Consider the following 14,693-nt stretch of genomic DNA (forward strand, 5'->3'; position numbering starts at 1 on the left):
CACACATTGAAATTTCCATCGCTACGACGTTACGATTCGTGACGTTCTAGCGATATCGTTACGATATCGCAGTGTCTGACACGCAGCAGCGATCAGGGATCCTGCTGAGAATCGTACGTCGTAGCAGATCGTTTGGAACTTTCTTTCGTCGCTTGATCACCCGCTGACATCGCTGGATCGTTGTGTGTGACAGCGATCCAGCGATGTCTTCGCTTGTAACCAGGGTAAACATCGGGTAACTAAGCGCAGGGCCGCGCTTAGTAACCCGATGTTTACCCTGGTTACAAGCGTAAACGTAAAAAAACAAACCGTACATACTCACCCGTCGGTGTCCTTCAGGTCCCTTGCAGTCTGCTTCCTGCTCTGAGTGCCGGCCGGAAAGTGAGAGAGCAGATCACAGCGGTGCTGCGCTCTGCTCTCACTGTACGGCTGCACTCAGAGCAGGAAGCAGACTGCAAGGGACCTGAAGGACACCGACGGGTGAGTATGTACGGTTTGTTTTTTTACGTTTACGCTTGTAACCAGGGTAAACATCGGGTTACTAAGCGCGGCCCTGCGCTTAGTTACCCGATGTTTACCCTGGTTACCCGGGGACTTCGGCATCGCTCCAGCGCCGTGATTGCAACGTGTGACCGCAGTCTACGACGCTGGAGCGATGATCATACGATCGCTGCGACGTCACGGATCGTGCCGTCGCAGCGATGAAAATTTCAATGTGTGACGGTACCCTAAGGGAAGAGAAGATATGAAGTAGGAGAAAATGGTCAACTGTCGAAGACAGAGGAGTATAGAGAACGGTCTGTTAGCTTTGGCTGTAATTCGTTAGTAATTTTGGTCAGGACAGTTTTGGTGGAGTGTTGGGGACAGAAACCGGATTATAGGCTGTCAAAGAGTGAGTGAGTTGGGTGGAACGTTCAGTATGGACATGCTGTGCGAGGAGTTTGGAGGTGAACGGGTGCAGCGATATGGGACGATAGCTGGTCAGGTCGAGAGATGGATTCTTCAGTAAAGGTGTGATTGATGTCTTCCCTTCTGCTTTCAAACATGCCACAGAGGTTAGCGATAGGTTGAAGAGATGGGTTAGGGCTGGGATGAGCGTGGCTGTGAGGTTCAGGAGGTGGGATGGGATCGGATCCTGTGCACAAGTGGTGAGATGCCATGTAGCGAGAAATTACTAAGCTCGCTTTCAGTGATGGTGGGGAGGAAGGTTATGGGGGAAGGGCATTGGCCTGTTAGATGTAGGGGTTGTGCTGTAGACTTGCCTGATTTGGTTGAGCTTGTTTTTTAAATGTGGGGCAATGGTGGGGGTGGACCAGGGAGTAAAGTGTTGAATAATGCTTATTTATACTCAGATAAATCGTTTTCTGAGGTGACAGGTTGCCTTTAAATCCTTCCCTTTTAGAAAAATTTTTCTTTTTGGGGTTTTTATGATTTTCTCCTGCTTCATTTTCCAAGAGCCGTAACCTTTTATTTTTCCATAGGTATAGCCGAATAAGGGCTTCTTTACTGTGGACGAGTTTTAGCTTTGAATGACGCTATTTATTTTTACTATACTATGTACTGAAAATGAGGAAGACGTTTCTAAGTGAGGTGAAATGGTGAACAAAAAAATAATACAATTCTTTTTTTTTTTCTTCTCTACAATGTTCATTGTGTGAGAAAAATGATCTGGTAACATGATTCTCCAGGTCAGTGTAATTACGACTGCCAAAACTTGAAAAGCTTTTTTTTATGTAATAAATTTGTGTTTAAAGAGGACCTTTCACCAGTTTGAGCATGTTATACTGGCCACACCATGGAATGGGGGCTACAGACTAAAATGTAGTTTTTATTTGTAAATTTCTTCTCTGTTGTGGAGACATTCACTTGTAAAGTCTAGATTTAAATACAAGGGGGCGTTACCAGAGATTTGTCTCTGGGGGTGTGTACTAACCCTGCATGAGGTTGACCAATCATAAGCAGGCAACACACAGGGGAAAAGTGACACGCCCTCTACAGTAGCTTAGATCAAGCTTCTCCTGTGTGAGGCGTGTAATGACAGACATATATGCTCCCACTGCACAGCTGTGTGTGATTACAAAGTACCAGGAGTAGAGCACTCCTCCGAGTGCTGACACCCTCCTACCCCCTCCAGTGCTCTTCCAGACTCACTTGCATTTGGTTTTTCTGCAAAATTTCTCATGACTGGCACATCTGACGCAAAAAAAGTATAATTTTTATCTGGTGACAAGTGCCTATGAATCGATACCACTACCTCCAGATGTAAAAACCAGATGACCTGTTCCCCTTTTTAAAAGTGTTGTTCACGATTGAACTATTAATATTTTATTTGTAGGATGGGTCATCATTATGGGATTGGCGGGGGTTTATCACCTGGTAGTCCCACCTTCAGCTGAAAACTGCACTGGACAGAACTAAGCACTATAAAGAGTTGCCATGTTTTGCCCCAGACCTCATTTAGTCCCATCTGCTGTCAGAGTAGTTGTCAGCTGATTAGTGACGGGTGTTGAGTGTACATCATATTGATGGCCTATCCCACACATAGGTTATCAATAGTTCAGTCGTATACAAATCTTTTAAGAATTCCCTTTAATAAAAGGGTTTCCATGACTGAGACTCGTTTATCCTTCAATATAGAAAAAATGCATTAAAGGCATATGCCCCGACAAAAAGCGGTGAGAAAAAAGGCTCTTATAGAGGGGGAGTATGTCAGAAGAAAATTGGCCATGCCCTGGCTAAAAAAGGCTCACCTTTTAAAGGGAACCTGTCAGCAGGATTGTGCTCATTAACCTACAGACAGTGTCAGGTCGGCGCCGTTATACTGATTACAATGATACCTTGGTTGATGAAATCCGTCTTGTGGTTGTTGTGTAATCTTTATTCTAAGTTTTGAATTCATGATATACTTGTGCTCCGGTGCATCCTGTGGGGGGTCTTCATGTGGTGGTGGTCTTCTTCGCTATTCATCTGTATGGCTTCTTACAGGTCACTGATCCCTCACTGACCAGCCCTCTATATTTTACATACTGAATAGAATGTTTTGAAGCAATAAAATTCACATGCCACAGGCAGGCGCCTGCACTGTAGCGTGATCGCATCCATTTTAATTATTGCATTTGGTGATTATCAATTTACTAGATGGAGGCCCGATACTATTGCATCAGGAGGGTGGTAATGTCACGATGGGGGCTGGCATGTGGCGCTGTTGTTGCCTAATGGCATCCTGTGGTAATCTATTGACTTTTGCATCAGGGGACTCATGTGCTTGACGCCTACGCTTATATGCATTGTTTTTGTCCCAGCGATGCTGTCGCTCTTCGAGTTTCATTTGCCCATTGTTGTCTTCGACGTTGTGCCTTTGCTGCTTTCCTTTCAGTGTCATTGGCGTACTTTTTAGGAGGAGCCATGATGGCCTTGATATTTGCTTTATAAAGGGGTTTTCCCACAAACAAAAGTTCATTTCAAAAATTGTCAGTGTCTGAGCGTGTACAGAACATACCACAGCTCCTGGGCAGGGGAGGAAGCAAAAGACAATACTGACATTACAGAAGGAGATCGCAGAGGATACATTTTGTGAGGTAAAATATTATTAAATATTTAAAAACAATCAGTGAAATATTTTACCTCACAAAATGTATCCTCTGCGATCCCCTCCTGTAATGTCAGTATTGTCTTTTGCTTCCTCCCCTGCCCAGGAGATGTGGTATGCTCTGTACACGGTCAGACACAGACAATTTTTGAAATGAACTTTCTTTCGTGGGAAAACCCCTTTAATGTGACCGGCTTCCTCTGCCTGTAGACACGTCGCGCATCTGCCGCTGGGATCAGCCAAATGATTTACTGCGCCTGTGCGGAATTCACGCTGCAAGGTAAATCAGACCACCGCCATCTTTGTGCAGACAGATAGCGGCGGTCACATTAAAACTGCGCATGTGCTCCTCCTGTACAAAGATGGCGGCGGTCAGTGAATCATTCGGCTGATCGCGGCAGCGTGTTAGTGACGGTGTTCCGCTGGTGATACCGCGCAAGAGGCTGTGTGAGTGTCAGTGTGAAAGTGTGTGTGTGGTGTGACTGTGTTCCGCTGGTGGCACCGCGCAATAGGTTGGTATTAGCAGCCGTTTCCATATTGAGACACCCATCACTTGGGTGTCCCAATATGGCGGTCTGTGAACTTCCTCCGCTTGGAATACTGGGACACAGTGACATCTGGACAGAACAGAAAATGAAACAATTACAAGGCAATTATATAAATAGATTTAGAAAAAATAAATTTTCAAAATGGCACCAGCCGTGCCTGCGTAGTAGCAGCTATCGGCGCTCCAATAGATGCTACAACACAGGTGCCGCTGGCACAATCTTGGTGGAGACAAATATATATTTTTTCCTCTAGCAAAATAGCGCCGGTGGTGCTTGCTCAGTAGCATCCATCTACTGCGCAGGTGCAGCCAGCGCCATTTTGGGAGATAATTATTTATTTCTGAATAAATTTATATCAACAAATACAACAATTATCTGGACAATATACTGTACATGCTTTCATGCTGCAGTGTCGCCGCCTGCCGAATGTGATTTTATTTTTTCCCAAAACACATTACGGTATATTCAGTATGTAAAATAGGCAGTGGGTCAGTGAGGGTTCAGTGACCAGTCTGAAGCCATCGGTATGACTAGTGTTGTCGCAGGTCTTGACCTACTCTCTGAGTCCACTGTAGAGATGACCTCACGGCACCGGAGAGACATGACACAGTACACCAGGGCTGTATCTGAAATATCTCTAGTCTTTAATAAGCTTACACACACTTTTTCTGCATTGTTGTGTTGGAGGCGGATTCTCCATGTATTGGCTAAGCTTCGGAGTGTATTACTCCCTTGCCTCCCTACGGTTTCGCAAACACATTTTTACACAGTACATTATTCGTTATTTTACCAAGGACATTCCCTGCTACAATTAGTTCTTAGGAATCAGCGATAACAGCACAATGAAGAATAGTGAATTATGTCTTGTTTTTCTGACCTCTAATAACACTTATACAAAATGGAGGCAAGCAAAATAAAATGGATCCTGCTCTAACATTCCCCCATTTTATTCACTATTCTGAATAAGCTGTACTGTTTCCTGGACGGAGGATTTGTTAGTATATATCATCATCAGCTATGTGAGTGCAGAATTTCCCAGCGCATACTACACCAAGGACCGAAAATACAGAGAAAACTGGAACGCAGCTACATGCCCCCTCCATAGCAGAGATAAGAAAATCACAGCATTCCTCAACACAGAAGAAAACAATTGCGCAGATGTTTGACTCCTCCCTCCCATCAGGTATTTTAGAAATTTCACACAGAAATGGAATACAGCAGTTCTCAGACTTAATTAATTTCTACAAAACCTTCATCACACAAATTCAAAGTCTTCTTCTTCTTCTACAGAAACTGATTATCTAGCAGGGAGACCCTCTGTCCCAAATTTTTAACTGTTTGCTTTCCCGACACATTAATCTCAGTCACTTTCTCAGTTCCTTCTTGCACCACAAAACATCCAGTTTTTTGTCATAGTAATAGACAACTTTTTTTCAACGTGACAAAACAATCAGAATTCACTTCCTCTGTTGATCCTCAATTTGCTATATATCAACCACTCAACTTGAAGCAGGTAAATCTTTTACCAATCTTTCAATCACACTGATAACCAAATAATCACTTACAAGTTTCCTTCTAAAACTAGGCACCATATTTCACCTTCAACTTCCAACTTCAAGTTACAATATTTCTTTCTACTGCAAAACAATATTGTTGCTTTAAACAAAACACAGATCTCCCAGCACATACAGAGATACACTTAAAAACTATTTTGAACACTATATATGCAATAAGGACAATCACAACTATATACAATAAGCTTTGTGAAATCCCAGCTACCCAGCCCCCGATCCCCTTAAACCAATTGGCTGGGTTTAGGAAAGAGAAAGTATCTGACCACCAGCTGTCCGACAGTAGTGTTCCACAACTGAACATTGTTCGTGGCATTGTTGGCAAGTGTGTCAGAACAATCAGTCCAGGCAAGCAGTTCCTCAGGTGACACAGGGATAGCTAGGAAGGGGATACTTGTGGCTGACAGTGAATGCGTACAGATCCAACAGTCTGATAAGGGCTGGGAATTTCTCAACAAGTCATCTATCAGTTTTCGGTGATGTTGCACAAACTTATTGTTCAAGGATGTTGGAGAATTTAGACTGTCCCATGCGATTACACATAATATCATGGAAATCGAAACCAGCCAAAACATTGTTTCCTTTATCGATTGTCGAGTTCTTTAACTCGCTTGCAGTGTGATGCGTGGATCTAACTAGATTTTCCTTCGAGCTTGACAGCTGTAGCTGTGGTCAGGAGCACTTGATATGGTCCGTCAAATCTTGGTACCAGGCTCTTCCGGACGTGCCGCTTTATCACTACCCAGTCTCCTGGCTCCAAGGGATGGTGTCCAGGAACCTTGTCTGGGTCTGGAAGAGAACTGAAGACAGTTAAATGCACTTTGGCAAGGTGTCCATGTAAGGCCTGCACATAGCTAGTCAAGTCCTGGTACTTGAGCTGCAACTGTTGTGGAAAGAAACATCCAAGATTGGGGCCCCTGCCAAACAGAATCTCATATGGTGACAGTCCTGTCTTCCTGTTTGGGGTATATCTTTACTGAAAACAAAGCTAGAGGAAGGCATTCTGTCCATGGTTTACCAGTCTCTGCCATTGCCTTCTGGATTTTAAGCTTAAGAGTTCCATTTAGTCTCTCCACTTTTCCACTGCTCTGTGGATGGTATGGAGTATGCAATGCTTGACTTACCCCCAGTGCTGCCATTACCTCTGACATGATCTCTCCAGTAAAATGGGAGCCCCGATCACTTTCAATGACTTCAGGAACTCCATACCTGCATATGATCTCAGCCATCAGTTTCTTCGCCGTTATCTTAGCCGTAGCTTTGGCAACTGGGTAGGCTTCTGGCCAACCTGAAAATAAATCAATGCAGATCAACACATACTCATACGTCCCTACCCTAGGCAACTGAATATAATCAATCTGCAGTCTCTGGAATGGGTAAAGGGGCCGGGGAGTGTGTTTGGATGGAGTTTTCACTGTCCTACCCTGATTATGTGTGGCACATATCATGCAGCTCTGTACCTGCCTTTCTGCGCAGGTGGAAAACCCGGGGGCAATCCATTGTTTCTGTAGGGTGTCACACATGGCCGTCTTCGAGTGGTACACATTCCCGTGCAGAACCTGTGCCATCATTGGGTACAGTACCTGTGGTAGGCAGACGTTTTCACCCCTCCCCCATAGTCCAGTGACGGTATCAGAGCAAGCCCCTATCTCTTGCCACCTATTTTTCTCCTCCTTACTTGCCTGTTCTTGTAACCGGGCTAAGATGTCTTTCAACACAAGTGGAGATGGTGGGGTGTCTAGGTGATGTACTTTAGAGGCTACAGGAGTGCTTGCTGCTTTCTTGGCAGCCTGGTCTGCCAGTGCGTTACCCTTTGCCTGTCCATCAGTGCCTTTGGTATGTGCCTTTACCTTTATGATGCCTACTTGGGTGGGAAGCTGTAGTGCATTCATAAGTTGCTGGACTGCCTCAGCATGTTTAATGGGGTGGCCATTTGCTGTCAGGAAAGCCCTGGCTCTCCAGATAGGCCCATAATCGTGTGCAATGCCAAAGGCATACCTGGAATCAGTGTAGGTATTTACAGTCTTGCCTTCTGCTAGTTTGCACGCTTCTGTGAGCGCCTTGAGCTCTGCTTCTTGTGCACACATATGAGCTGGCATTGACTCTGCCTTGATTACCTCATGTTCTGAGACCACAGCATATCTGGTACAGAAGCGTCCTTGGTCATCTTGGTGACGGGATCCATCTACAAAAAGCTCAAAATCAGCATTAGGTATGGGCACACTAGAGACAGTAGGGAGACCAGCCGTTTCCTGAGACATCAATTCTAGACAATCATGTGGTTTGGAAACCTGATCTTGTTCCTCTGGATCCATTCTAGAAAGAAAAAGAGTGTCCTTTTCCATGTCACCTACCCCTCCCCCATTTGGATCCATGGGAACTGGGAGAAGAGTAGCGGGGTTTAGGACAGTGCACCTTTTCAAAGTCACATTAGTAGGCATGAGAATAGCACACTGAAGTCGCAGCTGTCTGGCCATAGACAGGTGGCCAGGTTGTACTTGGTTAAGGATACTATGTACATCATGTGGGGTATGGACCATCAGTGGGTGACCCAAAACAATCTCTGAAGACTTGTGTAGCAACAGCTGGACAGACAACACGGCCCGAACACAAGAGGGACTTCCTCTTGCCACTGTATCCAGGCGGCCGCTGTAATAAGCAACAGGTCTCTGTTTGTCTCCATGAAGCTGAGTCAGCACACCCATAGCATGTCCTGCATTTTCATGAAGAAAGAGGTTAAAGGGAAAGGCATAATTGGGGATGCCCAAAGCTGGAGAAGAAACAATGCATAATTTCAGAGAGTAAAAACAGTCAAGTGCCTCTGGTGTAAGGCAGAAGGGGACAGATTGCATACGGTCATATAGAGGTTGCATTAAGATGGAGGCAGACCGAATCCATGGACGACAGTAGGAAGTTAGTCCTAGAAACACACGGAGGCCCTGCAAATTCCGTGGGGGCTGCATGTCCATGATAGCCTGTTTTTGCTCAGGGGTGAAGTGCTTTTTCCCTGGAGAGAGACAATGTCCTAGAAACACAACAGTACTTAAGCAAAACTGTAATTTTTGTTTGGATACCTTGCACCCCTGTTGATGGAGAAAAAAAGAGTAAAGAGATTTTGGCCATTTTTCACAGAGAACGAGAAGGAGCACACAGCAATAGGTCATCAACATACTGAATGAGAACTACTCCTTTAACATGCCAGCCTTGTGATACTGACAAACTAGGTGCAATGGAACACTGAAAAAGGCATTTGCTAAGTCAATCTCTGAAAAACAAATACTGTTAACAGGTATATGTGCCAACAAGGTGTGAGGGTTAGGAACCAAGGGAGCAAGCAGTCCTGTTGCGGCATTGACTGCTCTGAGGTAATGGACCATTCTATAATTCATTGGCTCCCCAGCCCTAACCTTCTTTACTGGATACAGGGGAGTGTTGCAAAAGGACTGTGTAGGCACAACAACCCCTGATTCCAGCAATTTTTGTAACTGTGCGTCTATTGCAGCCTCCTGAGCAGCACTCAGAGGGTACTGACGCAATAGGGGTGGTGCTACCCCTGGTTTCAATTTGACTATTATGGGAGGAACTTTGAGTTTTCCCACATCAGTTTTGCCTTTTGCCCACAGATCAGTGGGGAGTTGATCCAGGGCAGGTGCAGTGGGCAGATCACTTTCTGCAGTACTTGCAGCTGCATCCAGGGCCATAATCTTGCAGAGGGTACTGGGTTTAAGTCGAGGGGTCATAGTCACTGTTCCGTCATCATGGTAAGTAATAACCGCCTGTAGTTTCCGTAAAAAGTCAGCACCTAGCAAATTACATTGTCCCCTGGGGGCTACCATTAACTGAGTCAGAATGGTCTTCCCACAAATGGAGAGGGGAATGGTTTCCGTCATTCCCAAGGTCCGGGTTGGCGCATTGAAAGGTGTGGCCATGACAAAGTCGGTGGTGTCACGGAAGGATAATGGACAGTCTGAAAGCGTAATAACTGAGTTGTCAGCTCCCATGTCAACCTGAAAGTCAGCTGTAGTTCCTCCTGGCAGGCTCACCTGTACTATACAGTCGGGGGTGGGGGGTAGCGTGACTAAAGGACACAGTTGCAGGCTGCAAGTTACCTATTCGTCGGTCTGGGGGGGTAGCAGGGGTGGGAACCTTATCTGGGTATGGGTTTGTGCGACAATCTTTCCTAAAATGTCCTGGTTTCTTACATCCGTAACACAATCTAGGACCCGTAGTGGGTCCTCCACGTCCTCCACCTCTCTGTGAGGGTCCACTCCTCTGAAAGTGAACCTTAGTCTTTTGCTTCTGTGAGTCCAAACTGACTCCATGTGCAATCTTGGCAAGATCGCCTGGGGGGCAGGATCTCCAATCTGGTCTACTTGCCATCACCTTCTCTCTCACATACTTATCAATCCCTTGCATATATGCATGACTTAACAAACGTGTCGCAGTTCTATCATCTTCACCATAACCCATATCAGACCACCGTTGTTGCAACCTGTAGAAATAATGAATGGGGAGCTACTTCGGGTCCTGTATACAGTCTTCTAAATGCACCAATACTTCCTCCTGTCTAATCTTACAGGCTTTTTCTAGTGCCTCAACAAAGTCAGACCCTGACCTGGCATTGTTAGGTTCTCCGTCTTGGGGACCATTTCCCCCTGGGTACATTTTAAATGTCTCAGCTGTCAGTCGGGTGGAAGGTGCTTCCCCCAGGGCTGAACGCACTAACTGTTGCATGTCCTGTCTGGTTGCCTGGTAAGTGTTCTGTATCACCCCACACTGTATGGCAAAAGTCACAGGTCGTTGGTTAATGTCTGGCAGCTGGGCAGTCAAAGACATCTGTTCTGTGGGAGACCATGGCTGATAGCTACTAGCAACATGGTAAGTCGGAGGTCCACTGTCAGTTGCACCCTGTGGGTTTTCATGAAGTCATGCCATTTACCTGAATCTAATTCCCCTGAGGGGTGGAAGCCTCCTGCCTTCAAGAGCACACTAACCTGCTTCTCTTCTGGGATTCCTTCCCTTCTGGACTATTCTCTGGACTAATTCTCTAGCACTATGGAACCCTGCACTTAGTTCCCAATTCTATTGCTAGTATACTGGACTCTGGACTAATTCTCTAGCACTATGGAACCCTGTACTTAGTTCCCAATTCTATTGCTAGTATACTGGACTCTGGACTAATTCTCTAGCACTATGGAACCCTGTACTTAGTTCCCAATTCTATTGCTAGTATACGTGCAGGCTGAAAACTTATCAGACGGACCTTTCCTCCTCACCTAGAGTAGGCTATGTCCTCCTGCCTTAAGGTACCATCACACTAGGCGATATCGCCAGCGATCCGTGACGTTGCAGCGACCTGGATAGCGATATCGCTGTATTTGACACGCAGCAGCGATCTGGATCCCGCTGTGAAATTGCTGGTCGCTGCTAGAAGGTCTGCACTTTATTTGGTCGCTAGGTCGCCGTGTATCGCCGTGTTTGACAGCAAAAGCAAGGATACCAGCGATATTTTACACTGGTAACCAGGGTAAACATCGGGTTACTAAGCGCAGGGCCGCGCTTAGTAACCCGATGTTTACCCTGGTTACCAGCGTAAAAGTTAAAAAAACAAACAGCACATACTCACCAGCGCGTCCCCCAGCCTCTGCTTCCTGACACTGACTGAGCGCCGGCCCTAAACTGAAAGTGAAAGCACAGCGGTGACGTCACCGCTGTGCTGTTAGGGCCGGAGCTCAGTCAGTGTCAGGAAGCAGAGGCTGGGGGACGCGCTGGTGAGTATGTGCTGTTTGTTTTTTTAACTTTTACACTGGTAACCAGGGTAAACATCGGGTTACTAAGCGCGGCCCTGCGCTTAGCAACCCGATGCTTACCCTGGTTACCCGGGGACCTCGGCATCGTTGGTCGCTGGAGAGCGGTCTGTGTGACAGCTCTCCAGCGACCAAACAGCGACGCTGCAGCGATCGGCATCGCTGTCGCTATCGCTGCAGCGTCGCTTAATGTGACGGTACCTTTAGTCCTAAACCTATAGGTTTACTGTGCTTACAGGTTACTGTATTAGCTTGCTTCCAAGATTGATAACACAGGTATATGAACAGACAAACAACAAACACTCCACAAGCACAACATACAAAGAGTCAATCATTTTAGTCTAACAGTGGAGTCATCAGTAACCACACAATGAGGGTCAATATCTGGGTTCAAGGGTACCTGAGCCGGGCAAAGCCCTTGATCTTACCTGGTCCCGGTCGACTAGAAGCAGGGAAAAATCCGTCCACAAGTGGAATGACGTAGGCAGAATATAATCAGTATTCTCACCCCAGCGCTGTGTGATGCCACTAGTCCCGGGAAGTCCCCTGGTCCATTACTGGAGTCGGCCGGGTCTCAGATGAAGCACTCAGGTCCCTGTTCGGGCACCAGAATTGTTGTTGCAGGTCTCGACCTACTCTCTGAGTCCACTGTAGAGATGACGTCACGGCATCGGAGAGACATGACACAGTACACCAGGGCTGTATCTGAAATATCTCTAGTCTTTAATAAGCTTACACACACACTTTTTATGCATTGTTGTGTTGGAGGCGGATTCTCCATGTATTGGCTAAGCGTCGGAGTGTATTACTCCCTTGCCTCCCTACGGTTTCGCAAACACATTTTTACACAGTACATTATTCGTTATTTTACCAAGGACATTCCCTGCTACAATTAGTTCTTAGGAATCAGCGATAACAGCACAATGAAGAATAGTGAATTATGTCTTGTTTTTCTGACCTCTAATAACACTTATACAAAATGGAGGCAAGCAAAATAAAATGGATCCTGCTCTAACACTAGCAACACATGAAAATAACACACACACGCCAAATATGTGTATATTTGATTTATTTTATTGTGAAGGGGTGATTTTAAATATATAATTTTTTTTTTAGAAACATATCGCCTGTATGTAGCAGAAATCCTCACTTGCTATGAGCGCCGACCACCGGGAGACCTCTGGTTGTCATGCCAACCCATCGGTGACCCGTGATCACGTGACTGTGGTACCGATGGGTGGGATTTCCTGTGCGCCTCCCGGAAGCGCAAGTTAAATGCCGCTGTCAGGGATTGTCAGCGGCATTTAACTAGTTAACAGCTGTTGCGGGCACTTGTCAACTGTATGTATCAGCTGACATGAGCCCGGAAAGATGTGGTCTCAGTGCCGGGGCCCACATCAAAGGGGGAGACATGATATGCGCATGTCATTAAGAGGTTACTAGCTTGTGGAATATCCTTCTTTTTTTTTTTTTTACAACCTTTTCATTTTGAGGGGAGTCCGACATCGGCTTACTATTACACCCAATATCAGAAAGGGGTTAATTGCATATTAATGTGTATAACCTATTATTCTGTGTGTTGTAGTTTTAATACAACCAGCGTTTTATCAGCAGGAGATTATCACTGCAGGACTAGGTCTTACATGTAGACCAGTCAGGTTATTCTGTGTTAACTCCGCCCCCACCACTGATTGGCAGCTTTCTCACTGTGCACACAGGAAGCGTCCAATCAGACTTGGGTGGTTTATACACAGTTCAGCATTCTGAGATCTGCAGCAGAGATAATACCCCCAGTCTGCCCACCTTAGGGGAGAGATGTATGACAGTGGCCGTCTAGTACAAGCTGGTATCTCGGTGGCGTTCTGGGGCATGATGCGGGGTCAGCACACGGGCACCTCCACTGCTTCACTTCCCCGCCTTAATCTGCAACATCAAAAGCTCACAAGGGAACATAGCCTAAAAAAGAAAGCAGGAAGGATGTGTACCCAGCTACAGTACTTGATGTTCTTGGTTACACACTGCAGATTCTGATGGACTTATTTTTATTTTTTTTAGATATTCAAGAACTAGGAGTGGATCTTAAACATGTAAGATGTGACCAGTAAGTACAGTACCTATCGCATGTCTACATTTGTTAATGCACTGACATGACGTGCAGTCGCAGGTAAAATTGGGAATAGCTCTAAAAATGAAAAGCCATTGTGAGCCATCCCCGTATGTGAGACCTCCTCAGTGAACACAAATACACCAAAACCAGTCCTAGGGTATGTGCACACGTTCAGGTTGTTTCGCGATAAAAACGCTATGAAAACTAATTAAAAATGCATAAATTATGCATCCTATAATTTAGAATGCATTCTGCATGTTTTGTGCACATGGTGCGTTTTTTTCCGTGAAAAAAACGCATTGCGGTAAAAAAAGCAGCATGTTCGTCAATTTTGCGTTTTTTTTCACGTTTTTCCCGCTATTCTGTGCATTGGGAAAAAACGCGGTAAAATCGCGGTAAAAACGCATGCGGATTTCTGGCAGAAATGTCCGGTTTTTGTCAGGAAAATTTCTGCCAGAAATCCTGACGTGTGCACATAGCCCTACTGTACAAGTTACTATTCCTCCCTTTGTCACCTGCAGCTACTGGTTGCACAAGTCCCAAAACACAAAGGGCCCTTTGTTTGCCAGCAGGTGTGCTAATTGGAAGCAAGAATAGGCTGATAACTTGTAGCTTCCTGGCAGCAGCAGGCAGAGAGTAGATGTGCAGATAGATATGCAGATTTCTGCCCATAAACTAAAGAAACAAGACAGAAGAATCAAAGTCTTCGAACTATGGTGCTGGAGAAGGACGTTATTGATACCATGGATGGCAAGGAGAACCGTTTTGAAACAAATCAAGCCAGACATGTCACTCAAAGCAAGGATCATCAACCTATGACTTGTCTACTTTGGACACATCATCCAGAGTGAGAAATCACTGGAGAAGGACATCATGGTCAGAAGAATAGAAGGAACAAGGTGAAGAGGAAGACTAGCAACCCGATGGCCTGATACTTTCAAGATAACGGAGGAGAAGACCCTGGTGGACCTATCTAGGCTTGCGAAAGATCGATCTTCCTACAGAGCGTTCACCCATCAAGTCGCCATAGCTCGAGATCAAGCTGAAGGCCGATTAATAATAAATTATTAT

At 45.6% G+C, this 14,693-nt stretch overlaps 1 long non-coding RNA gene across 1 annotated transcript in view; it reads left to right on the forward strand.

The window, feature by feature from the left end:
• Positions 1-14,693, forward strand: part of LOC143806585 (uncharacterized) — a 57,840-nt gene that overhangs the window by 10,225 nt on the left and 32,922 nt on the right. Inside the window, exon 2 of the long non-coding RNA XR_013221514.1 lies at positions 13,571-13,620. This is a non-coding gene — a long non-coding RNA (uncharacterized LOC143806585). The remainder of the gene's footprint in view (positions 1-13,570; positions 13,621-14,693) is intronic.

This window comes from Ranitomeya variabilis, chromosome 2 (genome assembly GCF_051348905.1).
Source record: "Ranitomeya variabilis isolate aRanVar5 chromosome 2, aRanVar5.hap1, whole genome shotgun sequence".
Classification (NCBI taxonomy): Eukaryota; Metazoa; Chordata; class Amphibia; order Anura; family Dendrobatidae; genus Ranitomeya; species Ranitomeya variabilis.